This window comes from Schistocerca gregaria, chromosome 6, assembly GCF_023897955.1.
Source record: "Schistocerca gregaria isolate iqSchGreg1 chromosome 6, iqSchGreg1.2, whole genome shotgun sequence".
NCBI lineage: Eukaryota > Metazoa > Arthropoda > Insecta > Orthoptera > Acrididae > Schistocerca > Schistocerca gregaria.
Window position 1 is genome coordinate 429,690,382 of NC_064925.1, and position 13,123 is coordinate 429,703,504.

The 13,123-nt window shown below is 41.6% G+C and overlaps 1 protein-coding gene across 3 annotated transcripts in view; it reads right to left on the bottom strand.

Moving 5' to 3' along the window:
* The window catches only part of LOC126277981 (RNA-binding protein fusilli-like), a 442,836-nt gene that overhangs the window by 386,240 nt on the left and 43,473 nt on the right, over positions 1-13,123 (bottom strand). The window contains exon 1 of one of the 3 annotated variants that reach the window (XM_049977645.1): positions 10,668-10,686. The exons of 1 other annotated variant lie outside the window; for it this stretch is intronic. The gene's annotated coding sequence lies outside the window, so the exon portion shown is untranslated. Of the gene's footprint in view, positions 1-9,061; positions 9,126-10,667; positions 10,687-13,123 lie in introns of those variants that run through there. One more of the 3 variants, XM_049977644.1, reaches the window with a different exon arrangement.

The window sequence follows — 13,123 nt, forward strand, 5'->3', positions numbered from 1 at the left end:
TATTCCGAAAAACTCTTCCACCTTCTAGCAACCCTTTAAGAAATTTGGTCTTCTAAGCCTATCATCAAGCACGTGGTACCCATCAACACAAAGGTGTAAAGCATGCTCCGCAACTAAGTATTTTAAGCTCGTCCTTCCGAAAATAATGTTAACTGTGTCACGAATGAAATCCAGACAGCAGAAACGAATTATGCTTATAACTTTTACTTTCGTTGGGAGAGGATTTTGAATGTGTCGATTCGTGCATCAACATACAAACAACGGTAACATTTCCCCTCAACGAAACACATAATTTCGTGAAAATACGTTTCAAGACGAGTCAAAAAACATTTTCCTTGACACATCCGTAACGAAAACGTTGTAGGCATTATCTTGAATTGTTCAGAATGTCATTCATCCCGCGTACCATGGGAAAAACGAGGATGGCGGCAGTGGGAAGGGGGGGGGGGGGGGGGGTGCGCATTGTGCATGCAGCACAGCGCACTGATTTTCGCCTACCTGCGCTCACAATGCAGACCTAAGTACGAGATTAGCTTCTGAATACGCATTGGGCCGTAATTTTATTTCTCAGTCGTTGGTAACGTGTGATAATTAAAGGCGCAAACAACCGACCTCAATCGTTGTTTATTATTTAATGTAACTTGGATATAATGAACGACGCACGACGCAATATACATTAATTATTATACATGGAGTAAGGCACAGAATGCAGCTAATGCTTAGACCATGTCTGAAAATGGGTAATGATAGCTACGGAAGGTCGCGCGATCGAGGGGTGGCGCGAAGTAGCAGCACGAGCAGGAAGATCACTACAGCTCACAGCTTCGGAGTTCAAATTTTCGTGTAACGTCCGGCGCAGGTGTCTGAATACGAAGGTGTATCTTCAGCAGCGCCAGGCTTTTTCGGAGAGGGAGATAATGAATTTCATTCCCACTACTGCTTATATCAGATACGCTTGTCAAGCACTAAGTACCGGGAAAATTTACGTGTCGGAGTAGTGCACCATCCCCATAAATCTTTATAGCTGATATATGACATACACAGTGTGTACGTTCAGATGGGTGTAGGCTGAAGTAGTTATTAAGAGATGAACAGGCTTCCACAGGTTAGAGTAGCGTGGAGAGCACCATCCAATTAGTTTTCGGACTGACAACAACAACGAACGTATACACGAATGGCGCGAAACACTCTTCAGACATCAGTCAATTGCGTAACAAATGTCTCCCGAGTTTATTATGCAGTTCCTTATGTACAAACAAGTTAAATGCTGAGCGAATGTAGACAGACCACTGTGTCGTCATTCACGTTCTCGAGGGGGAGACATACTATCACACACGAATCTATATTACATTCTACATTAATAGATTATGCAGTCTTAAAGCCACAATATCGTCACGTACAAGGATAGATATTTAAACGTTGTGAAAGGTACCACCCATGTCAAAATGTAGCAGTAAAACGTTCAAGAGAAGGAAGTAATTATACAAAAGTTATGCCTGTAGTCGCTCTGCTGGGGAGCGTAGAATATTTTCAGTAATGCGGAAATGAGTGCACTACTTCTACGACCTGGAGACGATGAAACATGGACAACTGTATCTGAAAATGATCAGCTGCCCGTCAACCACGAAAGAACCGCGCGGAACGCTTCTTTTAAAACATGTGGTGCAACACTGAACGTTCCCAGAGCAACAGTTGTTTACTGCAGTCACTTACCCCGCCTGCGCCCCGTTCTGTCTCTTGTTCTCGAAGAACAAACGAGAGGAAACTGGACTCTCAGAGGATGGCAGCGAGCGTTGCCATACCAGACCAGCGTGCATCACACACGGTACGCGGCGGCTCGGCCGGAGCTCACAATGTACTCGCGCGGCCGAGGTGCAGCTGTTGCTCAGGGAGAGGGAAACCGCTCCATTCTGCAGCCCAGCTGCCGGGGGGACGCGCACAAAGCCGGCACAATGCACCCCTGCCCTATCCCTACCCCCTACCAGCTACCTGGACGGAGGACGCCACACACACTCTACCTGCGCTCACAAACGGCTGCCCAAACTGCCGCCGCGTCTCCCGCGCCGTTACAGATGGGCACCCCACACAACTATTTTATAAATAAAGGTCCTAATGGGGGATTATTTCAACAATCATCACCCTCGTCACTATGGCTTAGGCGCATTATCTATATAGTTCATAGATGGTTTCTCTCTCTACAAATATCTGCCTCTTCGATACCATCTTTTTCCATAATTACAGCTTGCACTTTGCAGATGATATTTTTCACGGTAAAAGCTACTGAGATTCTCCAGCAATGACTACGGTGGACAGGAACCTCACCAACTAAATTTAAGAGGTTGTTCAAGAGAATTTTCTGGGTATGTTAGTATAAGGAACCCACAAGCTCGTTAACGGTTTGTCACCCCCCGATGAGCTTTGATCCTGTCAAAACAGTTTCACAACAGTGAAAAGGCCTCTAATAAGCTTTCACCAACACGTATACCTCACAGCGCAGATTAACGCATATCCTCAGATGACAGATGTACACTTCGTGGTGGCCTTCGCTGCACGAGCAGCTCAGCTCAACAGTGACGTTACGCCGCTACTTCACTGCACCCGATGAACCCACACACGAGGTACATGTCGATCAAATCATCAGTAAACCTATCAATACTGATGTGTATCACTTAACGTAAATTCACGCTCCCGTTAAAAGAAATCAGAGACGGAATCGTGCAGTGTTGAATGCAAGCTTCAGGACGAAGAGTAGTGGGCATTACTTATGTCAAAATATTTCCTATGAGTGAATGGAACAAGTTTATTTCCAAACAGGAGACACATCGTACACCGTCGACATCTGCACTGTTGTGCAGACATTTTTAGTGCAATACAGGTACAAAGATAAGTGGGGAGCAAGAAATAAAACCACCTGCAATTACCGTATATCTGGCCATCGATGTCCAAGGCTATCTAACGACAAAATACTAAAAAAAAACTCCGAAATTTTGTACGCCTTCACGATTAACATGTATACGACAGGGCTGGAGAGTAAAATGTTATTCACACGTCGTACATCGAACAAGCAGTTAAGGAAACCAAGGAGAACTTTGGACAGAGAATTGGAGTTCAGGGAGAAAATAAACCTTTGTGGTAACCGATGACATTGCAATTCTGTCACACACAGCGAAGGACTTTGAAGGTTAGCTGAACTGAATGGATAAGATTCTTAAAAGAGGCTACAAAATAAACAGAAGTAAAACAAGGCTGATGGTGTGTATCTGAAAGAACTTCGCTGATGCTGACAATTACATCAGGAGACGAGACTTTGAAAGTAGTACAGAATGTCTGCTATTTGAAGCGAAAATAACTGAATACATCAGATAGAAAAAGGGCATAAAATCTAGACCAGCAACAGCAATAAAAGCTTTTCTGACACATATGTTGATGGAAGCACTCGAGTTATGAGCCAAGAGGCAGTGCTAAATCATCGAGACGTTTCGAAGACTGTGATATTCGCCAGAAGACAGTCTCCGAAACGTCGCCCTATTTAAATGCTGCCGTCCGACCGGAAACCCTTGCGCTTTCCATGGACACTGTACGATGGGTAAGTCAACAGAGAGATGTTAAACTGAAATGTCCCGACGTATTTTTCTGAAGAGTATTTGTGGAGTGTAGCATTATATGGAAGTAAAACGTTAATGATTGACACGAGACGGAACCAGAAGAATTTGAAATCTGGTGTTTCAGGAAGATGAGATGGGTAGATCGAGTAATTACTGAAGAGGTACTGAACCGAATTTGGGAGAAAGTTTACGGCTCAACTCGACTAAAGGGATACGTCAATGTGGCACATCTGAGACGACATGGAAATCTGATTGTTGAAAGAAGAGTGTATGTAAGGAGAAAGGGATGGGGGTGGGTGTGGGGGCAGTGGGACGGAGACCTGAGTACAGTACACAGATGCAGAAGGATGCGGGTAACACAAGTTCGACTAATGGAAGGGCTACATCAAAACAGTAGTGTGTGTGTGTGTGTGTGTGTGTGTTTCAGATTTTTAATAGCAAATTCTCTTATACCCCAGCAATTCAAACATACCTATTCGAGCACTCGTGCTGCCCTCCCTGCTTTATTTACTCTCCTTCCGCGCTGTTAGTCCCATCTGATATGCGCTCCACTCTATCCTGTACCTCATCGTAAGCCGTACAAGTGCCTTGAAAGCAATCTCTCTCGTTGACAAATCGCAGTTTCCAAGCGTATTAACGGTTAACTGCTTTACCTACGACTGAACCTGCAATCGTTTCTCTTCCTATTCCTCCCATTGTTACATCTGAGTATTTCAGTGAACTGTTGGACGCCAATTGTGTCTCGTTAATCGTGTAGTCAACTCCAGAATGAAATATTACCTCTGCAGCGGCTGTGGCTAAGCCATGTCTACGCAGTATCCTTTCTTTCAGGAGTGCTAGTTCTGCAAGGTTCGCAGGAGAGCTTCTGTAAAGTTTGGAAGGTAGGAGACGAGGTACTGGCAGAAGTGAAGCTGTGAGGACGGGGCGTGATTCGTGCTTGCTTAGCTCAGCTGGTAGAGCACTTGCCCGCGAAAGGCAAAAGTCCCGATTTCGAGTCTCGGTCCAGCACACAGTTTTAATCTGCCAGGAAGTTTCGTGTAGTCAATTGCTATCAGTACAAGCCCAGTCAACCAGATTTTGCTGCCGAAGTATCGCGAATCATTGCACGGGACCTTCATCAAGGTCACAACCGAGCATCTGCCAAGTCCGCCGCCACCAGACATTTCGCTTGGTCTCAATGATTTCCATCAGAAATTACATAACTTACTCATGAACAGGCTAATCGTTATCCTTAACCAGTAATACCAACGATAACGATGGGAACTTTTTGTGCTTTACAGAATGTTTCTAATTGAGCAACCGACTCCATCTATTCACAACGCAGCAACCGCGTTGGAACTACGGCGAAAATGTCTGCACTTTGCAACGGCTGGTAATTATAACATTTTTTACTGTAACTGTTCCTAAACCGGTCATGTACCCAAACAAAGATTGTCGATTAAGTAACTGTCCTGCGGTATTCTTCATATTTCAAAACATTCAGGTAACATGCAGCAACTATCGACACTTTCATATGGAGTAGTATCTTGGAAATAAAAAACTCATCCACGGGCAGGATAAAATATCTGAAATATGAATGTACAGAAACATTCTGAAGATCCCATGCACAGGATCATGTGACCAATGACGGGTCAAATATCTTTAAATCTTATCCAGAATCAAATATAGGAAAACAGCCTAGTTTGGACATATTTCGAAGCGAAAAGTACAGGTTCGTACAGTTCACTACTTAAAGAAAGCAGAAAGAAAACGTGGCTATCATCATGGCCGCAGATAATGCCGCACTATTTACACAATTCCTGAAGGCAGAAGAATATTCCGCTGCCTAATACCTCTCCAATCCTCATAAAACCATACTACATATTCTTTACTAACGTATATTTTGAGCTATCTATTTTCACTCTATTGTAACGACAATTCCTATGTCACTGCGAAATGATCCCTGGATGAATAAATTAAATCAACGATGATTTCCAACCCGCTACAAGGAACGGAATCAAAAAGTAGGTACTTCTCTCTGATTATGTCAACTACAACTTAGATTTTACTTGTAATTTCGACTACTCGGCTTCTTTTGCCCTGTCAATAAATATAGTAGTAGCTACCGAAGTAATCGGTGGTTACCCTAGAGCACTCATTATTTACACAACATTTGGATTATGACGCGGGGTCGAACGTATTTTTTATTGAATCACGGCGTAACAGAGATAGTATTTTTTATTGTAATGATTCCTTCCATTTACCTTCATAACAAAGCTGTAAAATCTTCATGAACAACAGAAGAAGACACCTGGCGACTCTTGGAACTACCGGTGAAGTAATTTTTACAGTGCATAATAAACACTGAAAACAATATATCAGAGAACATGCATCAAAAATTTCACTTCTCTAGTAAGAAACCATATACAGAGCAGCAGTACCCCAATAAGAATTTTCAGGGCCACGCAGACTAAAATTACAAGTCTATTACTCTAACGTATGTTTTAGAACCTACATGAATTGTAAGGATCTATACATAATTAAGAGATAATTAATCTGTTTCCTGTATGGAAGCTAATTGCTTAGAACGTCGTAAAGTATAGTTCGACTATGCGCCTAAAAAATGCAAGAAGAATCAATACGTCTGCATATCACGCAATAAAACTATTTACCATGTGCAATACTTACGTTGAGCGAATTTTTTTTCTAAACCAACGCAGTCCGACAAATTGCATCGTCATTTAAATCATTTACAGTGCGTCTTGACTTTTATGACGGTAGGGAAAATTTGCAGCTATAAACACAGGGCACATGGCAATAAACAAACTGACTATTGTAGTAACGAAAGAGACTGAGATGTGGCACTATCACAATTTTATACGTTGCAAGGCGTCAGATAATGGTATAAGTTCGAAATGTGTGGTGCAAATCAAAGTTAATAAAAACAAAAAGTGAGAAACTACCGTGAGGCCCTACCAGAAGGTCAAAATTTTAACTTTATTTTCCGAGCGAAATATGCAACGGGCGGTGGGAAACAGAATGCAGCTCAACAGCTTCATCTGCTGTCCCAGTCACATAAAGGTTTGTTATCTGAGTCGGCAGGTGAAAACCAATTCAATGATCTACCCGACGACAAGAACCACGAAATGATTATTTAAAACGAGGACATGAATCCGCACGAAGATTATTTAGTAGTTTTGATTCTCCCAGCCAGGCGGCAGGTTCATTGATTATCGTAGTAGGCTTACGTGCGTTTGAAGTATACCACAAATCCCTGACCCGTACAGGGCGGCAAGGTAAAAAAAAAAAAAAGGATGATCTAGCTTGGCGGCTGTTAGCCAGCTACCAATTAGCACATCGTATTTTTATTATAGGGAAACGAAGCACAAATTTGGTAACTATATGAAGATATTTGCAATGGCATGAGCATAAATAATGTCATCACACCAACGCACCTTCATGCATGTGAAATGCTACGTAAGAGAGATACAATACAGTACGTGTTCCCCAGCTAACTCGCAAACTGTACGTATTTTTACTGGCTACGGCACAGCTTACAGGGGACGGGCAAGAGTACCTCTAAGCACTATTCTTGTGAATCAGCAATAGCCGAAGCAAGTGAACAGGACATATCGGACAGTGGACAGATACAGAAACTTTGAGAACTTATCAGTGGCTAGATAATTTACCAAAATATCGAAAGAGTGCGTGAAACAAACATTACAGGGGGTTTCTACATTTTTATTCACTCTGAAAATATATCGGGTAGATATCGCGGAAAGCTACACCGTCTTTTTTGTAAACAAGATGCGAAAAAAAAAAACACTTGAGTTATGAAATTCGTTAAATGATAGGAATAAAGTGCCTCGTGTTTTCAGAGCATCCACCAAAACAAGGAAAAAAGTCCAATACACATTCATAACTAACAGCAATGAGCAGTTTTCATTTCAGATACTGTGAAACAACTTTCCTACTGAACAGATGGTCATAACTTTAAGGTACGCATTTTAGAGTCAACGCTTGATTTTTTCCTTATATTTATCAGTACTACTACCTCTCAAAAATAGACGACACTTATTTTTAACTCCACATTGACAAGTGCAGTGCTTATTCCGTTACAGTTCCGGGGCGCCAATAAAATTGAAGTGTACTTGGAAAATCATTGATTACTAACAATTAGTGACCTTGCTAAAAAAAAAACTAGAAAAACAGATCGGTCATTCACAGCTAGTAATATTTTTCACGGAGACTGTGTGCATAAAAATCGGGTGAAATGTTTCCGAGGAGTGCAGTCAAGATATCTAGTAAACATATTAAGATTATCACTAGTTTTGCTATATTAACGGCTCATACAGAGACTGACGCATGAAGAACTTTGATGGCGGCGGTAAATGAGACTGTAATAGCTTATTTAATGAAGCTGTTTTACAGTAAGTATTTGTCAACCATGAATAATAGCAGTCAAATGTAGTATGAATATCACTGTCCCCACCCCCTACCAGCGATAATTTTAGAGTTTTCAAATGGTCACACATTCATTATCATTTTCAGCTGACCAGTCATTCCGATACGTGTTAAATCTCAATAACTAGCCGTTACACTCCTAACCACAGGAAATGAAATCGCAACATAGTAAGAAAGTACACCACAGCCCTAATACTGTTGCCCCAGTCACATAAAGCTTAGTTATCTGAGTCGGCAGCTGAAGCCCAAGTCACTTTCACATACATACAGAATACATTGCGGTATCAGAATTTTATCAGTGCTAACAATGTGTGTAGAATACGGTATTCCGATCGCGAAACGATCATCATTTTGCTCTAGGTACAACAACAGTCAATGTGCGCAAGGATGACCACACCGTTTGTTTCTACAACTTTTAGTTGAGTGCAGGAAGTTTATGAAACTGTGCAACCATGAAACCAGTCTCAACACGGACCCAGAAAAAAAACCCTTAAAAATTAATAATCAACGCTGGTACTCTGTGCAGAACACGTGACGTAGTAACAACTTTTTCCAGTCTTGTCAGCATTTTGATATTTACCATAGCAGGAAGTTTAATGATCAATGCAGATAAAAAAACAACACCCAGGGGATCTGTGAACAAGACCGGCGGTTCCTTATACTGACCAACTTTTTTTATTATTATTTGCTCACCTGGTCAACATGAGTTTGGTTCATTAATCAGAGATCCTAGCAACAGGAGCAGGAAAACACTCTGCAGCAAATGAATATGAAATAAGAAACAAACCACTCCAGTACATAAAAAAGAACCGGCAATGTCTACGCGTTCTGCCATTCCTCTGCGCTACGACCAGCATGGAATGATACGTATTTTTGCAATCTGTTTAATATACGATGACACAGAGTCTGGTTCTGTGTTAGGTCAAATGACGCGCCGGAGAACGAACTTCGCCAAATAAAACTGTACGTCGTTACGACTTAGTCCTCACCAAATTCTACGAAACTGCACCAACCTTACACTGAGACTTGGACCATCGCGGACGCAGGGGAACCAGATGGAACTCGCCGTTCCACCACACACCGTGCGGCGCCACTGAAGCGATGCCAACGTCCTCTGCGTGAACTTCACTGACGCGATCACGCCTAAAGTACGCATTCCACTTTTTCGAAACTTAACAAACCAGCTCACTAGTATTTTCAAGTTTGTTAGGTAGCTTGGCGCTTATACGTAAAAGATGATACAGCCTTGTGATAGTGTACCCAGGAGACAAATCCAACGTCTACGAACAGTTTCCATATGGTGTGACGTATTCAGGTTACACACGTTTTCTTTCCATGTTCAAAGTAGTTTTCTAACAATACGGATAGGAAACAGACTTGTCATCTGCAACGAGCAACCTTCAGAAAACACCGATAGGTTAGAAAAAAAAAAACATTAGAAGGGAACTACCAACAGAGTATCACAGCGACTGAAAATTGTCTGAAACCGAAAGTCTAACGGTACTATAACTTACAGGAATACGTTTCAGAATCTGTGGTAATGGCAAGCGGCAATACAGTATCTCTAATACGGCAAGATTAATATTTATGTTGCACCTCAAAACTACAGCTAGGTGTGATCATCCCCTTACTTGTTTGTAACCATTTCAGATGTAATTAGTTTACTATGGATATCTGAGTCAATTCCTAGTTCATTGCGTGAAGAAATGACACCAGTTGCAAAACTTAGGGACTAAAAGTAAGCGGTGGTCTCTATAATAGAAGGGTCTCAAGGACGCTATATCATACGGTTCAGTAATAATTTATCGGAAATTATTACTTCTGAGCGACATTTCATTGCGCACTTCTAATATCAGAAACGCACTAAACAGTAAACACAGTGGTCATCTGCCGGATATTCGTGTAAATTATTTACTTAACACTCCGTGTCTGGCATAACACATTTGCACGTTGGAGTCAAACACGTACTTCTGCATACGGGAAGTACAATTTAACCAGCGCCGCAAGGATTAACTTGTGAAGTAAATTTAGGATGCTCTATCGGTCACATGTAAATTGGAAATAAGTTCAGTCTATTACACAGCGTGGACGGATTTTAAGAACGGGAAAACGTAATTTAAAAGATTATTTTTAACCGCTCGTATCGGTAAACGTAATGAGAAATCGAGCCTTAGTAAGTGTGAGCAAAATACACATAAGTGGACTACATATAAAACTGGTACGGTACAACTAAGGTATATTCACCATGTTACACAGGTGCCAAGCTGCGACGAAATACTGCATTACATGCTACGAAATGGGCGGCAGCTCTTACACAAATATCACAAGTTCTTCACAGCACTTTTCAATTGATACAGCTTTGAGACGAAACGTTGACTAATTCACACATACGCACACCCAGTAAATGATTCAGATACAAAGCACCGATGAAGTTAACTTCTCCTCTGCGTTAACACACACTACGGCAAACACTCGACATCCAGTGCACGTGTATATAAACACAAAAATTACATGTCACTTCGAAAAACAGTTATTTATTGAGGAACACAGGAGAATTAGATATTGAATGACTAAGTTGATCCACCGTTTGAAAATTACTTTAAGTCTGTGCCTGCACACCTTCGGAACTAAACGCTCGGCCGAAAGTCTTGCGAAGACTGCTGAGCCAGGTAGAAAAGGTGAGCCAAAGAGTCCACGTCAAAGATATGCTCCGCTCTATACGCTCCGGTAAGAAATGATCACCAGCCAGTCGTACAATTTCGAAGCGCGTTACAGATGCCACAAGCGGGATTAATGCACTTCCGTTGCTGAAATAAGGGAAAAGGATTAACGGATAACAGACTGGAAAAGAAGGCACTGAAAAATGACCTTCAGTCCTAGATTTTACATATGATACATTCAGTTGCTTAAATTGGTTACGACCGCCTCATTATTCCCATACTTTTTCAACTTCGTGATTAAAAAAAAAAGGAGAAATATGTGCTACTTAAACAACGAAAGATATACGGAGATGGCAAAGGAAAGAAGAAGGGTTTTCTACACTTTCTGAATGTTTTTCAAACAATGAAATCTAACGTGGTAGCTAAAACCAGCTACTTTGATTTTCATCGTATTTTTCAATATTTAAAGAACACTTTACTGTTCCCAGAATATTTTCTATGACATATTTCGAAAGCCGTAAGTGGCACAATCACGCGAAGCTGAGCCCGCTCCGTCCGATGTGGATATCTTTGCGGGCGGAGCTCTTTGGGCCGGTATCTACGCCTATTGGTCGTAGCACCTGTTGCTTCCAGCGCTGCCATTGGTCCGTTGTCGAGCAGGTAACCGTAAGCTGGTTGAGCGTGAGAGTTTGCCGGCCACAGGCAAGAAGAAACGACATGGCGGGGAGGGAGAGAGGAGAAGGGAGCAGCAACTCTGGGTGGGGGGACAGACTGGCGGGGGTAGGGCCTTCCCGCAGCAACACGCGTTACCTCTTGTGGCCGCTTCTCAACTTCTGGCAGGTGTAAAATAAACCTCAGAAGCTGAAAGTCTGCTGTTTCCGGCGCTTTTAACGCAAAGGTCGGACACTGCATTAACATTGTAAAAGGTAGCATCGAATGAGTAGCAGTAAGAAAACTGTACTGCACACACAGCGATGAAGAAACTTGAAAGGAAATACTGCCTTACTGCTTTATTTTGTTTTGATCAGCCAATCAGTGTGTATACGGAAATGGTTGCAGACTTTGAATCACATCCGAAATCAACTGCAGATAAATCCCATAAGATATGGCACCGTAGTATATTTAACAGATGTTAAATCATGGAAAAACAAAGTTGGGAAGGTAGAGAGCCGCTTTTAACGTCTCAGAAGTAAAATGTCGGTAACACCGAACTAGTTGCCTATTTTTCTGCTCCACTAATAAAAACAGCTCATTTATTTCAGAAATGCAGCTATGAGCCCGAAGGCTACTATGAACACCGCAATGCTTTACTATGTGTGGCCCTACTGCGGATGGTACGTTGTTGCCTTCCCTCCGATTTTGCAACCGGGTCACCCAGACAAAGGGAGACAGATGTACAGTTTTAGGCGGAATGCAAACCATGCAGTAGTTTCAATTTTTAGCACACACTGCAGTGCTGGACGTGAACGCTACAGTTAATGCCTGAAAATGTTCTCGGGCCTGTCTTGAGAGCGAATACAGAACCCTTTATAGCAAGAAACTTACTTAAGAAACCATACAGCTAACAAATTACACTTGCCGACAATGACAGATACTGCGACGGCGTCAAGAGCAATCACAGTATCTTTCGTTAATGCTTATTTTTATAATACAAGCAGATGTGCTTTTCTTTGAATGTGAAAGCAATTGTAACCTTTAGTCGTCACATAGTGTAAACCGTACATAATTTTGACCAGTGAAGGAAACACGTCAGATTTCTGTACGTTATATGGTAAGTTCGTCATAAATTCAGGTAACCTGAAATCAAAAACAAGATTCCTCATATACACGTAATTTGTAGCAGTGATATCCAACACTTGAATGGTGTGTGCCGCTACCTGTGACAGCAAAATTTTGAACAGTTAAGCAGACGACTGTCGTTTCTGATAACAAATCTGCTACAAGAAATATTCCATTATTCTTTATACCTTCTTTCGTACCTTAGCCGCTAACTTGATTAATGTTGTCTTCCTAAGTATTATAAGATTTGTCTCTGCGATACAATAAAAGGCTGCTGCTATAATTGTTATCTGTGTTTCGCATCTTTTACTTTGAGGTATCCAGAATTTCATTAGAAAGAAACTGTGAAGGAAATGACATACCATCGGGGACAGACAGTATAAAAATGTTCCACGTATTCCTACCTAATGAGCAAGAGAATCTGATGTCCTTTAGACGACTCTATAATTAGGGACAGACACTATCAGCTGAACATACTATTTCTCTTGTCAGATAATTTACTATATTCAGTAAATAAGAATTACTGCCACTGGGAATATGTTGTGAGGAGGCTAATGCTTTTGATCGGGTGAATCATGGATATCCTAACGCAAAATACTACAGAATAGCAGACACAGCAGATTCATGGTTTTTATC